This window comes from Ambystoma mexicanum, chromosome 8 (assembly GCF_040938575.1).
Source record: "Ambystoma mexicanum isolate Mex_15411 chromosome 8, UKY_AmexF1_1, whole genome shotgun sequence".
Classification (NCBI taxonomy): Eukaryota; Metazoa; Chordata; class Amphibia; order Caudata; family Ambystomatidae; genus Ambystoma; species Ambystoma mexicanum.
Window position 1 is genome coordinate 1240637652 of NC_090929.1, and position 18711 is coordinate 1240656362.

Consider the following 18711-nt stretch of genomic DNA (forward strand, 5'->3'; position numbering starts at 1 on the left):
TATTGGAGTAGCAGTCTGCTTTCACTTTCTACAGCACCATCATGAGGCTGACTTTAAAATCCCTACCTAACGCGTAGCGCGCTCTGTGTTTTCATGTTCCCATGGGCTGTGGGTTTAAGAAAGCAGGGCAGACTGTAGTGAGAGGATCGGCGAGCAAATATCATTTAGAGTAGCCAAAAGGTGGGAGTGCTCACACGCCGCTACTTCGCTTCGGTTGGCAGCATTCGTTTCTTTACATCTTTGCCTGGATATCTGTGTGCCAAATGTAACTTCTTGTTGGTGTCACGGCTGGCGATTGTGAGTCTTGTTGCTGGGGGATTGCTCCAGGGGCACACCCTCTATATAAACTGCTGCTCTAGACTGTATGTCTGCCGTGACTTCCCAGCACAAGCCTATTGACTTACAGTGAAGCAATAAGTGAGCACTTATATTCAATACAAGGTACGCACACATGGTGGAGCAGAGGCTTCTGTGGTCCAGTCCTAATGTTCCAATCTGATTAACTGGCAGAGACCTGATAAAGCTTTCAGGACACTCAAGCATTTCTGGCGGTGATTGCAGGCTTGTGCCTTCGAGCCGCTCAGTCTATCCCTTCCATAAATTGCACGTTTCTTAAACTTAGGGCATTCTGTCCATCTTGGATTATGCGGGCAGTGACTGCGGGCATTGTGCCTTTGAGCCGCCCTGTCTAAGATGATCTGGCTGATAGTTCCCTAGTTTTGGATTCTCATTTTATCCCATTCTGTGAGGGCGGTAACTGCGGGCCTTGAGCCTTTGAGACGCCTTGCTGACTATCATAACAGGCCGTATACTTTTAGGTTTGGTGTCCCTTGCCCCCTTGGGATCGCGACTGGGTAGTCAGCCCTCAGTGATACACAGTGACATCCAGTCTAAGAGAAATAACGCTGTGATTGAATTAAGTGACCTTGCATATATTGCTGTGCGAGTGATTCTGCCTGCATTTGTCCATTGACTGAACATTTGGATGCATCTGAGAAGTGGAGGACCGGTCATGAATAATATTGGTATCCCAATGTATATTACAGATGCAGAAATGTTGGTCAGTCTCCCCCCTGCCGCCTTCACCTTAAGGATACTATGTCTCTGAAAGATGTTGGGGATGGTGTTAATGCTATCGCCTCAATGATGTTTGCGGGCATAAGGGAGGGGTCAACACTTCTGGGAACATCTAAGGGAACTCCCCAGTATAAAGATCATGGGAACAACCTAATAACATCTTTTATCTTTCCAAAAGGATCAATAATTTGGCACCAGAATCACCAAATAACCTGAGGGACCCCAAGAGTAGGAAACTACAATCTGAATACTCTGGCACTTCCCTATTTTCTGGTAGAGCCAACCAAATTTTTTTGTGCAAGTCCTCCGATCTTCTAAATGTAACCACTCGCAATGTAACTTCTGACTATGGTGAAAAAAGAAATTGGGACATGGAGTGTTAATTATTTTGTGCATCCCCATGCCATGGCTTCCTTACGTAGACCCTTCCTTGTTGAATTTGTTACTTGGGAAAATTGAAGTGTTGTCCGACAAGTTTGGTAGGGAAACCCAGAGATGTATGGTAGTTGCTTCAGCAGAAACTTGTTCTAATCAAGTATTCGGACAACTATCTGACGTAGCGTTTGATGGTATTAGTTTGGGCTCCTTACCAGAGCTCAAAGAACAAAATTCTGCAACGCCTGGGGAGGAGGAAAGTGGGAATAATGATGATGATGCAATTCTTTTACATCTATGTTTTGTCAGACGTCACTAATTTGTCAGAATCTTATCAAGATAATCTATTACTGCAGAGTCTAGCATAACATTTTGAGCAGACAGGACTCTTTACCACTACCCCTTCAGATCGTCATTTTTTGGTGCATATTTCTTCAAAAACATATTATTTCAGATTTCAATAGTAAACATTCAATAACCAGATGTTTAACTCATTCAACAGCATTCGCACAGAATCGACAGGCATCGTTTTGAATCTCAGCTTGATGACTGGTAAATAACATTGCCTTTTGTTGGATAGAGGTTTAGACGCAACCTCAGAAATTGGTCACGGTGGTACCTGCTTGGAACCCCCTCTAGGTATTTCGCAGTCTGGTTCACGCCTCTTACCTCACTTCCCAATTCCAATGAAGTGATGTATTTTGCTCTTTTTGTCTGAGTCTCTATCCAATCGCAATAGATTAATTTCTTCTTTGCAGCTCAAGGATTGTTTAACAGTGTTTCTATAGTGATGTTTGCATGAGCCACTTGTGCTTGAATCTTCATAAGCCATTCCTTTAAAACAATGAAATGGCATCACAGGTCTAAAATTAAAGAGCTTGTACGCAGGTACTGACATCGTCATAAAAATCTTTCTCATCATGGAGTTCAATTTCCATAGCACAGTACCGAACGTGGACTGCAGCCCCAGTTCATAATGAATCGCCACGATTGGCACACATCTTGGCAGCCACAAGACTTTGCGTCAAAATTGGCCACCTGGTTTTTCCCATACTGCTCTGTTAATGTTTAGACCAGCTTCGCTTCCAAACGTGATCGTAGCTAGCACCTTCTGGCGATAAAACATTAATACCAGTCTAAATGTAAATTTTTCAAACTCAGCATGCAGTTTCATCCCTTGCAGTCTCAGATTTTTCATTCTCATTACCAGATCGTGAGTCCATTGATGTTCTCTGATGGATTTATTGAACATTATCCCCAGTTATCTGATAGACTCGATTTTTTTTCAAGTTATTCACAAGCTGCATGCCATTTGAAATGGTTTCCACGTTTCCCCAGATTCGTGCCAAAGGCCATGATTTTTGACTTGCTGGTATTTAGCTGCAAGTCGTTGGTCTTTAGGTACACCACCAGACAACTCAATAATCTCTGAAGCCCTATTTGCGTGGTGTCTAAAAGCACTAGGTCATCAGCATAAATTGCCCAGATTAATTGATGTCCATTCAATTTCGGGGGAAAAGAGTTGTAGCTTGTGAAGGCTGTTGGTAAATCTGCCATATATAACTTGAATAACAACGCAGCAAGCCGGCAGCCTTGTTTGACTCCTTTTTCGGTTGGTATTTTATCAGTGAGATCTGCTTCTGCGTTTAACCTGATTCTGATCAATGTGTTGGAATGCAGCGCGCTTATTGATTGGAAAAGCTCCAATGGACAGTTCCATTTCTCAAGTTTCTTCCATAAGGTGGTTCTATTGATGCTGTCAAAAGCCTGACGCAAATCAATGAAGGCAAGAAACAGATTCTTCCCTCCCTTGATTGCCTCAAGCTTTAACAAATGATGTAATTCTTGTAAAAGAGTGGCATTGCCATATGCCCGGGTCTTTTAGTAAGCGAGCAGGAGTTGCACCTGTCAAGATTAGGAAGAGTGGCCTTCCTATGGTGGTTAACTCCTTTCCAGTAAATCAAGTAAAGAAAGAAAAGATGGGCAACAAGCAAAATGTTGAGGATGAAAAGAAAAGATATGCACTGGAAAGAATCGCACTAAGCAATCAAAACATTTCCGGAGTACATTTTTCAAGCAGCCCCTTGTGAGAGAGGTGATGTCAGGTAACCCGAGAAAAAGTCCATCGAATAAAGATTTGAGTTTTTTAGTGCCTCTAGAAAAGCAGCTAGTATGAGCGAGCCAAGGTTTTGTGAACCCTTGGGAGCAATAAAAGAATCCCTTATGTGTCCAACAACTAACCCACAGTAGCACCACAAAAATAAGAGATCCTCTGCAACAACTGGTCTGTGGGATAAAAGGACCACGGGCCATAAGCAAATCTGAAAAGAAGCCTGGGGAGAGACCAAGAGCTAATCCAGGGAGTCCATCTAACGCTGAAGAGGACTCTTGGACGGGAAGTGGGACGGGTAAATGGGTGCAAATCCTCCCAAGGGACGAGAGAATAATGAGCAAGCCCCAAGAGTCCAAAGATTTGCCTGCTAACTTTGCCCTTCCTGCGCAGTATAAATGCAATGAGGCGGGGTCAGTTCAGGAGGCAATGGACCTGCAAGACCGTGGCCTTCAGAAGTTGCCTGGGAAGGAGAGTTGTAGAATGACTGAGGCCGTTGACAACTTAGGCACACAACAGTGGAAAGCCCTAAATAAGGGACTTGGTGGCTCGACACAGGTGGAAGATAATAAGGGCTTGTACTTTAGGGAACAAATGGACAGATTTCTGCAGGGTCCCCTCTTAAATAAGGGGCCTAAACCTCAGAATTTGTGGGGATCTCCAACAGATAGTCATTTTGAAGCACTCACCGCTTAAGGGAATTGACCAAGCCCGGAAAATCCTACTTGAAAGAATTTTACCAGAAAATAAGGAAGTGATCATGAGATGCTCCACGATCCTGCAACTTTTTGCAGAGATACCAAATTTGAAGGGTATCTCCTCAAGTGACTTAAAGAGGGTCGATTTCTTGGATCGTGGAAGAACCGAAAGAACATTGGTTAAACTCAAGATTTGTTCTCGACTCAATTCTTAAAGAAAGGGATAGTATGAGAATCTTGGGGTTGGATGTCTGCACCTATAATGAAGACAAGGAAGGAGTTATCCCTGCTCCGCGAGCTGAGATTGAGTACCTGAAGCAGAAAATGGAACACTCAGAAGCCACAAATAATTGGGTGTGGCCATTTAACGCATTGTGTACAAAATCATGATGCTTTCTCTTCGGTGCTGGTAGGAGGAAAGCAATTTAGCTTAATATCATGGAACACCTGTGTCAAATTTTCATATCATGTCATTGGCACTTGTTTTCTGAACCAGCTTTGGAGGGTAACTGCTCAAATAATTGCCTTACAAGAAACATAGCGGACACAGGCCCCCATTTTAGATGTTTTTCTAATTAGAAGTCAGCCAGCAGTGCAAGGTGCCCTGGGACGTCGCTGGGGGGTCTGCTAACTCCAATTAGATCCTCTAGTGAAATAGCAGTAATGGACTCCTTTGACATCATCAGAGGAGTATTAGCGACACAAATCAGTATTGGGAGGGTTAACGCATATGAGCTATTTGTAGTAAATGTCTGCTGGCACATGGGGATGGGTTGTGTGGAAATTGTGCTCTGTGACATTACGACCCGCGTGCAAGAATGGAGTGAGGTTGCCCCGGGGAGACACATTCTGTAGGTGGGGGACTTAAACTCAAACTGTCTCAGCTCTGAAAATGGACCAGATCTTTGGGGTTCAGGTACTTTGACTAGCTCCAAGAGGAGGAATGGAAGGAGATGGTACTCGACCCTGGATGGCCTGGGGATATGGTCCTTGAATGAGGCCCTGTGTTTTAAAGCCCTGGTTCATTCAACATGGACTAATGTCGCCATAGGTTCGAAGCTTGATTACATCTTTGTGGATTATGGGCTGGGTGCCTGTTGCACAATATTTAATTTCACCACGTATAGTGATCATGCTCTAATTTGAAGCAGATTTTGATATTATATGGTACTGAAACAAGATTAATGGGGAGGGTGATATCAAACAAGAATGTGCTTCGGACCTGATAGTTAATGGATCAGGCTCTCAAATTCGCTGGAACTTAGGCAAAGTTGAGAATCTAAACACCCTTTTGGATACCTACCTTAAATCGACAGTCCTGTCTTGGAAATTTAAAGCTTTCATTCCCAACGAATTAGGAAGTTTTATTGGGCTCCTATTAGAAATAGGTGGGGCAGTATCCAGTAGGGGTCAAAATGGAACTAAGGTTAATCATAAGCACGTATATAATAAAGAGCTGGTTATACGCAAGAGGGAGAGGCGTCACAAGATTGCACAGTTGAATAAATGTGGAAAGAGTGGCCCTGTTGAACTGATTGAAGGAATTAGGAAAATACGTCCAAATTGGGTTAGACAGTCTAAAGCACTAAGAAAGCAATAGGATGGTGATGCAATGCTTTTGAGCCTAAAGGATAATAACTCAAAAGCGTTTTGGCAATTAACAATAATGATGCTCAGCAGTCTTGCTACAAATAAATGAAGTGTCAGAATCGGATTGGGTACTGCACTTTAGCCAGGTTTTCGCAAGCAATCCCGGGTCGAGTGGGGACGAGGTGCCGCCTAGTTGGGATTCTTATGCAATCTCACAGATGGATTTTGGCAAAGACATAATCCTCAGAGTAATGAATACCATCAGTTCTTTGAGGGCTCTGTGTCCTAATGACTTGGCTAACCTTGTGTTTAAATCGGACAGGAAGGCGTGGGTGAAGACCGTCTCTATTCTGTTTGCCAATATAATTGCCACAGGAGTTTTCCCGGCTCGTCCAGTGCTCACATCATAACAATCTTTAAAAGAGGAGCGAGAGCCAACCCCTCTAGTTATCGTCCAATAGCGCTGCTCGAATCGGATAGTAAGATATTTGCATTGATTGTGCTACACCACTTGGAAGCCTGGGCTGCAGAGACTGGAAGAATCTCCTAGTGGCAAACTGACTTCAGGAGACAGATGCGGACCTCGCTCATTGGTTTGGTTATCAATATATGACATCATTTGGCTTGGAGCGGAAGGTACGAAGCAGTTTATGAGGCTTCCGCCGACCTAACAGCTGCTTTTGATGAGTTGGTTCAAGGGTTGTTATGGCAGAAACTTGCAAGCTAGGGTATCCCAGCTGGTCTCCTTAGCCTGCAAATCGCTCTTCATTCAAGAACGGTTATCTAAATACGACTATCAGCTTTCGGGTGACTACATGTCCGACCAGAACACACTTGACTCCATCTATACAACAATCCAATCCTGGATGGCAGAAAACTGGCTTTGTCTCAACAGCGAGAAAACCAAGCTTTTACTGGTTGGCACCCCTTCCACCTTGAGCAAGTTGGACAACCAATACTCCTCCTTCACCTTCGACAGTATAGCCATTGCTGTTTCACCATTGATTAAAACCTTAGGCGTCTACGTGGAACCTGACCTGACCATGAACGGGCAGGTTAACGCCATAGCCTCCACTTCAGCCTACCACTCCAAACTCATCAACTCAGTTAGACCATTCATTTCCCAACAAAACTGCCTAACTATTGCCAGGGCTATAATCGGCTCCAGGCTGGATTACTGTAACGCTTTGCTCGTAGGCACATCAGTCAAGAATGTTGCCAAGCTTCAAATAGTTCAAAACACACTCAGAGCCGCCACCGGTCTCTCGTGTAGAGAACATATCTCAGAACTCAGAAGACAGGTCCACTGGCTTCCAGTTAAGGAAAGGATCATCTTTAAGGCTCTCGCGCCTACAGTGTCTCCACGGCCAGGCCCCCCCCCTTACCTTGCGCAAAGGATCACCAAACCCACCACCCTTAGACCATCCAGAACTCCTTACTCCAACCTGCTATCCGTTCCCAGCACACAAAAAGCTTGTGCAGGCAGCTCCAGTTTCCCTACGTTGGCCTCCACACTCTGGAACTCCCTACCCTCTCACATCACACTAATTGAATCACACTCCGCCTTTCGCAAGGCCACCAAAACAAGCCTCTTTATATGACTACAATTCTGTATATATATCTCTGCTTCTATGTAACCATTGTATATGTATCTCTGCAGAGATGTAACCACTGATCCTGCACTGTATTAAGTCTTTCTCACTGAGCGGCTTCCTTGTAACCCTTAATCAAGCCTTCTTAAGCTCTGACACAGTGCCTCAATGCCTGCGGGCTGCAGCGCACTCTACAAATCCATATAAATAAATAAACAATAACTGGGTTTTGTCAAGGAAGATCGGTTACATGTCTTCATCTAATTTTTTTAATTGAAGAGATGTTCCATTGAATTTTTTCAAACTAATTATTTTTCATCTAACGTGATTTAATACCACTTTCCATCAAAAATCTGTATAATGATTTTTTTTCTTCTTTCTTTTTAAAGTGGGGGGTCCCCCAAACCCTGTTTCTCACCCTTTAAAACACCCATTCCCAAATATATATATATTTTTTAATTGTGAGTCTCCCCCCAAACCCCTGTTGTGCGAATTGAACCATTTTGCCCTTTAACACTTTAGGCCACCCAAATATACATGCATACATTTTCGATGGAAAAATATTCATTGAAAGATTTTTTTTGATGAAAAAGATTTTAAATGAACATTTTTCGATGGAAAATCTTTCAATGAAAAGAATGTAACCCGAAGATCCCTAACGCCAGGGGGGTTAGACAGGGATGTGTGGTCACTCCCTTTCTATTCAATTTATACCTGGCTGATAAAATGGAGGTAATTTGTGAGGCCTCGCTGATTGGCCCTAAATTGTTAAACCTACGCTTCCAATGGCTCTTGTACCTGATGTTTTTCTTCAGTTTGATGCCACTAAAATTGGTCTTTAGCGCCTGATCTCATCTTTTGTAATTTTTATGAAATACCATGCACTCGCTCTTAATCCTACCAAATCAAAAAAAGGTGGTGATATATTTTATCGTATTTCTTTGAGATTGATGTGAAATTAAATGAAATGGAACGTAATTCGTAATCATTTATAGTATTGATTTTAATGGTTTTAATGATTGTTGAATTAGAAGGGGGAGGGAAGGGAAACGAAATATGTGGGGGGGGTTTCTATCCTCTTTCCTCTTTTTCTTTTAATTGCTGTGTTTGTTGTGAAATGTAACGTAATTCGTAATCCCTTGAAACACTGATTTCAATGATTGTTGAATTACAGAGGGAGAGGGGAGAAAGGAAGGAAATTAAATGAAATATGTGGTTCTTTTTTTCTGTATCTGAAAGTTTCATTAAAGGTTGAGTTCTCTGAACCGTGAAATAAAAACATTATTAAAAACAAACTATTTACAGCTTAAATATGAAAATAAGTGTCAAAGATAGATGAAAACCAGTTTGTTTTTTCTATTTAGTTTTGTTCTGCTACATCGTTTTAATGTTTTTTTGTTTTCCTGTACTTGATATCTTAGCACCAGTCAATGAAAGCCAAAATGATACAATTTCATTACCACACTTACATTTGGGTAAAAGTGACTATGAAATGTTTTTATTGCTTTTTCATATTTATGAAGAACTTTTTCTCCCTACTCTGATCAGTGGAAGATGACTAGAAAGTGTCTGTTTGCACTCGTATCACCAGTTATATTTTTAAGGACTTCCACTTTAGATTGGTAACCTGAAAACTTTATAAAAATCAAAGCATGTGAGAGGAAATATTTTTGGGGGCATTCACAGCTTCACTCTTATCTACATTCACAATATACAAATTACTTCATCTGAATGATAAATTCAGCCATCTGCTTCCAATTTAGAGTGGCAGAATTTGGTTTAAGTTTGAGAATTTAACAAAATTCAAATTGTAGTCCTCTTCCACTCCATCCGTCTTATCACACATTATGTATCACTCATCTTATCACTCAGTAGGTCAGCTTCTGCAGTTTTTTAATTTTTTTTATTGTTAAGACTCAATGTTTATTACAAACCTTTGTCAAGACAGAAGGAAAAGAGAAAGAACCCCCCCACACCAGATAAAACCAATGACATCCCCAAGCCTATACGTAGGGCCCATCAGACATCACCACTATCGATCACTGCATTTCCAGTGAAGTTGTTGTCTTAATCCCATAAAGACCTTCTTTAGATATTGTATGAGGCCAAAAATGATCATAAAGTCTTTGCCTCCCAACAGGCGCAAACAGACGGCCTCGGCGTCTTTGTTGGAAGGCCACCACCCATTTACCCATGTCCTTTGTTCTTAGTTTAGTTAAACCTATTCAAAGTAGAGTGATAAGTTTCAAAGTTTCCCTTGTCCCCAATTTTTTGCAGAACCGACAATCCACTGTGTCAGTTAAGTTGTATATCTGCATCAGCTGGTTTGTGGGGAAGAGGTTAATCCTAAAATGCATGAATTGAGTCCTGTACCAGTTGTTAGGAAACTTTGTCAGATATTTTTGTAAAACGTCCCACTGTTTTTTTAGTTCGATACGGCAGTGAAGAATGAAAACAGAGTTCTTGGTCTCTTGGGTGTTAATCCAGTCGTCCTGCCAGAGCTTCCATTTTACTTTTGCTGGATTCCTGGTTAATTCGTCGACGTCAGTTTGTAGATGAGCTAGCTGATTCAGACATCCTCTACTCCACTGGAATAGTAAGTCTTTAGTTCCTTTCCCCATCTCCGCTGCCAGCACTAGAAATGGTATTGGAGGGTATTGGAGGGCAAGGGAGCATACAGTTATGATAGAGGGCCAAGGATTTCCAAATGACTCTCGCTAGTAGAGAAGTTAGGCCAACTTTATATCGAATAAATTAGATGGGAATTAAATTAGGCAGCCCAAATACTTTCCTCCAAAAACTTCCTTCCAGTAAAGTCCAAATTGGGGTAAATAGAAAACCCTCAGCACGATTTGTGAGAACTGGCTTCACCTTGGATTTGTAGAAATTCAAAACAGGGAGGAGGGAAAACTTTCCAGATATCATATGAATCAATCACGTCTGGGCAGTTAGAATTCTAAGTCTTGCCCTCAAAGCCATTTGTCGTGGTTGGTCCACCTTGCTGTTGTTGACCAAAGTCCCTAAATAGAGCATTTTAGAAGCCTGAATCGGGGCCTTTTTTTTCACATACCATTTGAATGAAGTACCTTGCTGTGGACCCTTTGAGCCCAGTATCATCCTCTTGGTTTTAACTAAGTTCATAGGTAGCCCGTTGGCGGCCAGATATGAAAAGAGTCTGTCCAAGGTCCTCTGAAGACCAGTGGCCGTTGAATCAATCAGAACCAAATAGTCTGCATATAGAAGTCTCGATTAGTGTTGGGCACCCATCCTAGGGGGAAAAGCTTCAGCCTTGCTCAAATGAGTACCCACATCTGACGAGAATAGATTGAATAAGCTTGGTGCCAGAGGACATCCCTTCTTTAGACATCGAAACGTGTTGATGTGAGCGGTTAGAAGGCCTTGTGCGTTCAGTCGAATGTGCACACTGGTTGATTGATAAAGGGATTTTATCGACCTCTAATAGATCTGCCGGGCATTTCCAGGCCTCGATCTTAGACCATAATAAAAGACGGTCAATGTTGTTGAGCGTCTTTCTTAGGTCAATAAAGGGCACGTAAGTTCTAGATTTACTCTTGTATGCTTTCCCTTTGCGTATTTTTAGCAAAAACAGATTCAAGGCAGTTGGACGCCCTTCACAAATCCGGATTGTCAGGGGTCCTCTGTTTAGACACTAGATATCCAGGTCTGCAGTTGGCGTGAGAGAAAGCCTGCAAAGAGTTTACCCAGTGAATCCAAGAGGGCGATCGGTCGATAATTTTCCAGGTCCGCTCTATTTCCCTTCTTATGAATTGGAACGATTATTGCTGAGCTCCAGGAACTAGGGATCACACCCATCTTCAAAATTTGGGTGAAAAGTTTGAAGATAAAGGAGACCCACTCTTCCGAGGCTTCCTTGATCATGGAGTTGGAGAGGCGGTCGGGGCCAAGAGCTCTAGAATGGTTGGCCTTCTTCATAAGCATCTCCACATCAAGCCTATCAAGCGGGAGAAGCCAACCCGCAGTTGGCTTAACGGGGTGTTGGATTGTCAATTTCTGTCTTGGTGTGAAGAGCTGTTGATAGAAGGACATCCAGGAGTCTTCAGAAATGGCATTTGACAGGGGAGATGTGCGTAGAGCCCCAGCTCAGTTAAGAAGTTGCCAGATACCTCTCTCATTCTATTTTGTGAGTGCCACCAGCATACATTCAGCTTCTTTTTGGGTACACTCAGCCTTGTACATCTGCAACCAGTTCTTGTGTTTTTGTTTTCTTTTTTCCGCTTTTGCATTTGTAGACCTTTGTTTAAACTACTCATCTGTCTAAGGTCTTTCTGAAGATGCTTCTTTTCCTTGGCTATGTTTGTGTCATAAAGATGGTTATGGGTCTCAGTCCGATCAGAACCTTTTAAGCGCAAGAACTGAACTTCAAAAGTAGGGGCATGTAGTTTATTCCACCTCCAGTCGCAAGCTGTGTCAAACGTTTCTGAAAAGGACTGAATGTCCTGCCTTATTCTCAGGTGATTTAGACCTTGATTTAATTCAATCGCAGTTGACCATATTTCTTTCTTAGGACTAGGATTAGCCAACCAAGTAAACTTTAGAAAGGCGTGGTCACTTGCAGGTTTATAAAGGAAGACGTGTCTTGGATTAACAAGCTGGATACGAAAACGTAGTCCAAGATGCTGGAAGGAGAACTATTGGACCACATGGTTATTGGAGGACAATGACCAGGGGTTTGGCCATTTAAGATATGGAGATCTCTCGCATGCATCAGGTCCATCTATTCAGATGCTCTCCTTTCACGTTCTGATCTGGGAGCAAGGGCAATTTAGATCACCTTCCACTATTATATAGTGAGGGTTTAAATACAGTACCCATTTGTCTACAGCCAACATAGCAGCGTTCATGAAGCCCTCAGTGGTAATGGCCAACGGGTTCCAATATACGTTAAACAGGAGCCAGCGCTCGGGCTCTTCGCCATCTAAGGACTTGAAAGTGATTCCAATGGCCCAAAAGGAATGGATTAGGGTTGGCAAGGTCTCTGCCTTCATAACCCTTTCATTCATCACAAGAGTAAGTAGACCAGAAGCCAGGCGTCCTTTGAAGCCTCTGTAGGCGGGGTTAAGGAGCGAGCTGTATCCGTCCAAAGATGGGGAGCACAAGGCCAGGTTTCCTGGAGGTATATTATATCCAATGCTCCCGAAAAGAGATCCAGGTCTGTAAGTAGGTGCAAATAGCCCCTGGTGTTGCGGAAGGCTATTTGCCAACTGAATGCTTGTTTTTAAGTTCCGTTGAAAGTCGAAAGTGGAATGCATCCCTGAGGCCGTAGGAGGCGTGATTTCTGTTTGGAGCCATTTGGGCTAACGTGATCACTCGACCAGAGGATCTGTCATTGGTAACCGTAATGGTTAAAGGGGAAGCCAACTCTAGCAGTGTCTGAGAAGACAAGAGTACCCTGGGATCACTCAAGCAACTTGTGAGAATCCTGTCCACCAACAACCCATGAGCATGCCTGACTAGTAAAAGAAATTTTCTCTGGTCTGTAGTTCAAAGATGAACGGGCCGGGAGGCCACACTGTGAATTGGAAGGGGAGGACTTCAGCTTAGACGTTAAATCTAAACATTCAAAACCCATTGGGAGAAGCTGTTGAGCCATCTCCAATAGTGATGATCTCACAGAATTTGACCTCAGGTGGAGAATCACCTTGTCAGTGATATGGTCTTCAGGAAATTCTACAATCGTAATGTCATCCTATTGCAGAAATCGTAGCATGAGAATATTATAAAATAACCTGAGGACATTGACACAGTTCAAAATCAATCTGTCATTCACTGGAAGGAGGCGTTCAAGACTGACCAAGTAAGTAGATTACTTCGGGTCAGAAAAGTTTTTTGGGATGCCCGGCCTCTCTTGAAAAAGGGGAATATGTCATGTTTTATGGGGATCACAATAACGCCCTCCAGCACAAGTTTCATTCTCTGGCGAGAGCCTTCCTGTCGCTCTGTTTGTTCGGCTTTGAATGTTTTCTGCCTTTTCTCAGCCAAAATGGCAATGGAAATTTTACAGGCTGAGGTTTAAGAAGGGTGCTAGACCCAGTTTTTTGGGCCTGAAGCCACCTCTCGCGTCAAGGACGAAGGACCACAATCTCGCCCCCTAACCCGCTTCAGGGGCTACATGAGTTTCATTCTCTTAGGAGGGCCTTCCTGCAGCACTGTTAGTTCAGCTTTAAGTATTGTATTCTGCCTTTTCTCAGCTAATGTCAGAAATGGTGATATAGGTTTTACCAGCTGAGGTTTGGGAAAAGTGTAAGGCCCAGACAATTGGAGCCCCAAAGCCACCACTTGAGGCAAAACCGAAAGAACCTCCATATCCAAAGTGGTCGACTGATGGGCCGGGTCCGTCTGTAGGACCTGTCGAGTGGCCACTTCTGGCTCTTCCAGGCCAGACTGGTCATCGTCAACCATGTATGTAGTAAAGTCTAAACATGCATCTTCTTCAACAGGCTTTCGCTACCACTTTCTCTCCCCCTCTTCCACCTTGGACTGACTCACATCCTGACACACCCCTTTCCACGCTCTACTTCTCTATCTCTGATACTCTTGATGTTCTTGCCCCTGCCATGAGCATCTGCTTGAAGCCCAAAGCCAAGTGCAACTCTTGGTACGACTCTGACCCAGTTACCCTTAAACGCAAGTGTAGGGTGGCTGAGAGGAAATGGCGGTCTTCTTGTGCATCCTCTGACAAACTGGCCTGCCGCCTGCTCCAAAGGCAATACCGGCTCCTTGTCCACACTAAGAAGAGAGCCCATCTCCAAGCCTGCGTCTCTGTGGCATCTAACAACTGGGACAAACTCTTTAAAATCTGCAAGGAACTGGCCAACCCTGCTGCAGTCTCTACCTCTCCTATCGCCTCCCAGGCCCTTTGCACCACCCTGGCCTCTCATTTCATCTAAAAAACCCAGAACATCCTGTCCACACTCTTGTCCTCTCCTACTCCCCCACTTCTCTCTCTGATACCTCTGGCCCCCCTGCAGCCGCCTCTCCTCCCCCCTTTTCATCTTTTCTCCCCCAACAAGATTTCCAGAGAAGTCCGATCTATGAAAGTCTTGTGAAAACAGGTTCTTCCCTGTTTGTCTAAAACCATCAAGGACCACATTGACACTCTTGCTCTGGCTCTGGCCGACTTCTGTAACCATTCCTTCACCTCTGGAGCCTTACCCTCCCCTCTGAAGCACTCTCTTGTGCACCCTCTTCTCAAAAAACCCACAGCCGGCCCATCTTGCCCAGCTCACTATTGCCCGATTTCTATCACTCCTTTCCTGGGCAAACTCTTGGAAAAGCTGGCCATCTCCCAGCTTAATTTTCACACCGACTCTTTTGGTTGCCTCCATGACCATCAGTCTGGCTTCAGAACTGCCAGTAGCATGGAAACTGCTCTCCTGAACATCCGTGAAGACATGCTCTCCAACTTTGACTCTAATATCCCTCTGTCCTCATCCTACTCAATCTCCCTTCTGCCTTTGACACAGTCAACCATGCCATCCTCCTCAACCGTCTCCATGATAATCTCTTTCCTCTCTGATAGACCCTCCCAGGTCCAACTTGGGTCCTTCCTTTCCTCCATCTCACTCTCTACCTGTGGTGCTCCCCATGGGTCTAACCTCTTTCCCTGGCTGTTCAACCAGTACCTGGCACCCCTTTCCCACTGCATTGCCGCTCTCTGCTCCAACTTTCAGTGCTAAGCGGATGACACTCAGCTAATTTTCAGGATTCCCTCCACCACCTCTTCTTCCTCCCTCACCTCTGTTTGTCTGCCATCCAGGAGTTGTGTGCCGCCAATGTTCTCTGTCTTAATGCCAGTAAGACTGAGATTCTCTGCATCGGCACACCTGCACCCTCCTTTCCTGTCACCCTCTGGCCGGCTTCCCTTGGCCCTCTTCCTGCTCCTAACTGTGACGCTAAGATCCTTAGGGTCATCTTCGACTCCACACACTCTTTTTCTCCTCACATCTCTGACGTCTCTAAGAAGTCAAACTACCAATTGCACCTCCTCAGAGGTATTATTCCTTCCCTCGCCTTCCCCCAGAAGCGTACTGTCTCTAGAACTCTGGTTCTCTCTAGGCCAGACTACTGCAACAGCCTCTTACTAAATCGGCCTGCTTCTACTCTCCGCCCACTGCAACTCATCGGAACAGGATTGTGAAACTTGTCCTTGGCCTCAAGCCCTCAGATCATATCTCTCCAGCCCTGAAATCTCTTCATTGGCTCCCAGTGGCTGCAAGGGTTAAATTCAAGACCATCTGCATTGTCCACAAGGCTTTCTGGGGCCTGGGTCTAGAATACCTTCATCTCTCCCTCCGTAAATACCTTCCCACTCAAGCTCTTCGCTCCTCCACCTCCAACTCCCTCGGGGTCAGTCACTTCTCCAAGCAACGAGTTTGGGGTAGATCTCTTTCCTCGGCTGGGGACTCCCTCTGGAACAGCCTCCCTGCCACTCTGAAACTTGAGGAGAACCATCTCTGTTTCCAGAAGCACCTCAAGACCTTCCTCTTTGCTTCTGCCTTCGCTCTTCCTCTCCCCTGTTGATCTGTCTGCTTCAGCTCTGTGCACCTGGCTACCCTCTGATTTCGGGCCCAGGTCCTGCCCACCCGCCACACACCCGCACTGCCTCCTGGCAACCCTTGTCCACCCAGCCACACACCCGCACTGCCTCCTGGCAACCCTTGCACTTGGGTCTGTATATGTAACCACACAGTCCCCTTACCTGCACTTATCAGACACCCCTTGTCTGCGCTTTAAATCTCACACTTGCCACGTTGCTGGCTGCACTACCAGTTGTTGTTTTTATCCCTTGCTCAGCACTTTCGACCTCTCCCCTCTCCCTTGCACTTTCCCCTTCCCTCTCCCCTGCAATTGCACGTTCTCAATGTCACTGGGCCTAGTAAGATTGTTGTTTTTGTCCTCCATTGTTCCCCGCCCTTGCCTCGTCGCACTCTGAAACATGTCTGTATGAGCGCAATACAAATAAAATATCATAGCATAAGTCATAATCCTGTTAAATTTTATATAGGTGTTCAGACCCCTGACATTCCAGGACGCTACTCTAAGTTCCCCCATCGCACCCAAAAACTGTAACGTGCCCAGGTAGTGTAATGCCCGATGCAGTGTATCATGTGTTGATCTTCGTAGTCTTCCACCACCACATCCAAGTTTTGTGGCTCCATCATTGATGGTTGAGGATCAGCCATCTTTATTATAGTCACTGGTCGATCGGAAAAGGCTAGGTCATGGTTTTGTCGTGGGCTTGGTAAATTCTTAATGAAGGTCCGAGCCTGGTCCGAATTTCTGTTTTTCGGCATTGATTGGTTCTTTGTTTTTTTCACTTGAGGGAGCTCTTTAGATGTTAAGAGATGCAGATTCCTCTTTTTCCTTCTCAGACCGAGAAAAAAGGACGGAGGGTGGCAGGAAGATCAGCCAATGGTTGAGGCTTTGGCGGGATGATGACCTTGTTAGAAGCTAACAAACTTGTGGCCCCAGAGGCTGATGTCAGGAGGATCTGGTTTACCGCTGTAGATGGTAACATGGGGACAGGAGGCACCAGCGATGGAGGAGCAACGTGCTCCATAGTCCTTTCCTTTGTCCTCCAGTCCACCTCATCTGCAGAGGGAAAATATAAGCCCCCTAGGTTGTGGAGAAGACAGCTCTACCCCTTCGCTCAATGACACAGGGGGAGATAGCGGGATGGTGTCAGACAAACCCTTTTTCCTATTTTCGATAGTGATTTTAAGTTTAAAAGGTCCAAAACAGAATTTTATAAACATTTCTTGTACGCCATTTCCAGATCAAGGGCCTTCTGCTGTTTTATGATTTGTTTCCAAAAACATTTATTTATGTGGTATTAGTATGGTTAAAATCAGATTAATATGTGTGCACACCTGCCATGTTTGCAGATCTACAGAAATCCAAAAGCCAGACTACACCTTGAGTCTAGGGCAGCTATGTGCTCAGTGCTCTTAATCACCCCCACGGATAAGAGGTATATCGCATCAGCCGCTTTTTCTTCTACAAATAGGCAAATACTCCCCCAAAAAAAAAAATTGGGAGTACAAATACTCCCATCAAAAATAGGAAACAGGCACATTGGAGCCTAATTCCATTTTTCATCCACACATCTCTACGGATATGTTTTGCCAGTGGTGCATGTAATGTCACAGCCAGAAGCTCTACATTACTACCTGGTCTAAAAAGGTAAACATGTACCTTTTTAATACGCTTTAATTGCTTGGTGCAAAGAAATATTTATTGCAAAACATTTCTCTTTTTCAGTTAAAACATATTTTGACTTGCTTATTCAATACTCTCATTGGCAATGGAACTTACTATTTTACTTCATTAAAATTATTTTTTCTTCCAACGAAGTATAATACTCCCACTTCAAAATCTTATCTGGGGCACTGCTGTTAATGTTTGGTGGCCCATAGCTGTTTGTGGGGTCTTTTACACCCTTCCACTAATGTGATTCAATGACAGGATTCCCAAGGTAATCTCAAGCTTGCTTTTCCTTGCATGCTGATGTGCAACCAGCTGCTGTGACCCTCCTTATAGAGGGGCACTCTTCATCAACGGTTCTTGCCTAAAAGTGTTAATTGGAAGTGCAGAAAATTGGAAACTAAGCTAGTTTTTCAACTCGACTCTTGCTCACACTTGAACATAACCGTTGAAAACTGCTTCCACTTAAAATAAATTAGTACTTCATTGGCTATGACACTACAAATAATCGTGAGCATAAAACCATCTATGGTGGAAGGTAGTGTGTGTTTCATAGCTTGTAAAATTAACCGTCAAGAGATTCAATTCAAAGGGGAGGTAGCATTTTATTAGATATGTGGCCTTTATGAAAATAGGTCTTTGTCACGTAGACGTGTTTTGTAAGGCCATTTTCAGGCATCACGTTACTGTGAAACGTATGCAAAATATTGCAGTAGAATGTACAGTTCTAAAAATCTCCACCTCACTACTACGTTGTCTAGTTCTTCAACATTGCACACTTTAGTGTCTTCATTTCACAAAAAATGGTTGTTTGAGCTAACAGATGCACCACACCATAGCCCTCCCCCTAGTATTTAATTACATAATTCTCATCATTCCTTTGCTCCTTACATTCTAATCAACTCTCTCCTAGGCTATAATTGGGCGATACTCTGCAGGATGGGCTTGCCTGGCAAGTAATGGCCTGCCACCAGGCCAGATGAATCACAAACTGGCAGGGATTTACTAAAGCAAGAGATCATCT

At 44.0% G+C, this 18711-nt stretch overlaps 1 protein-coding gene across 2 annotated transcripts in view; it reads left to right on the plus strand.

Moving 5' to 3' along the window:
• The window catches only part of LOC138472928 (protein FRA10AC1 homolog), a 735805-nt gene that overhangs the window by 652682 nt on the left and 64412 nt on the right, over positions 1-18711 (plus strand). The window lies entirely within an intron of this gene.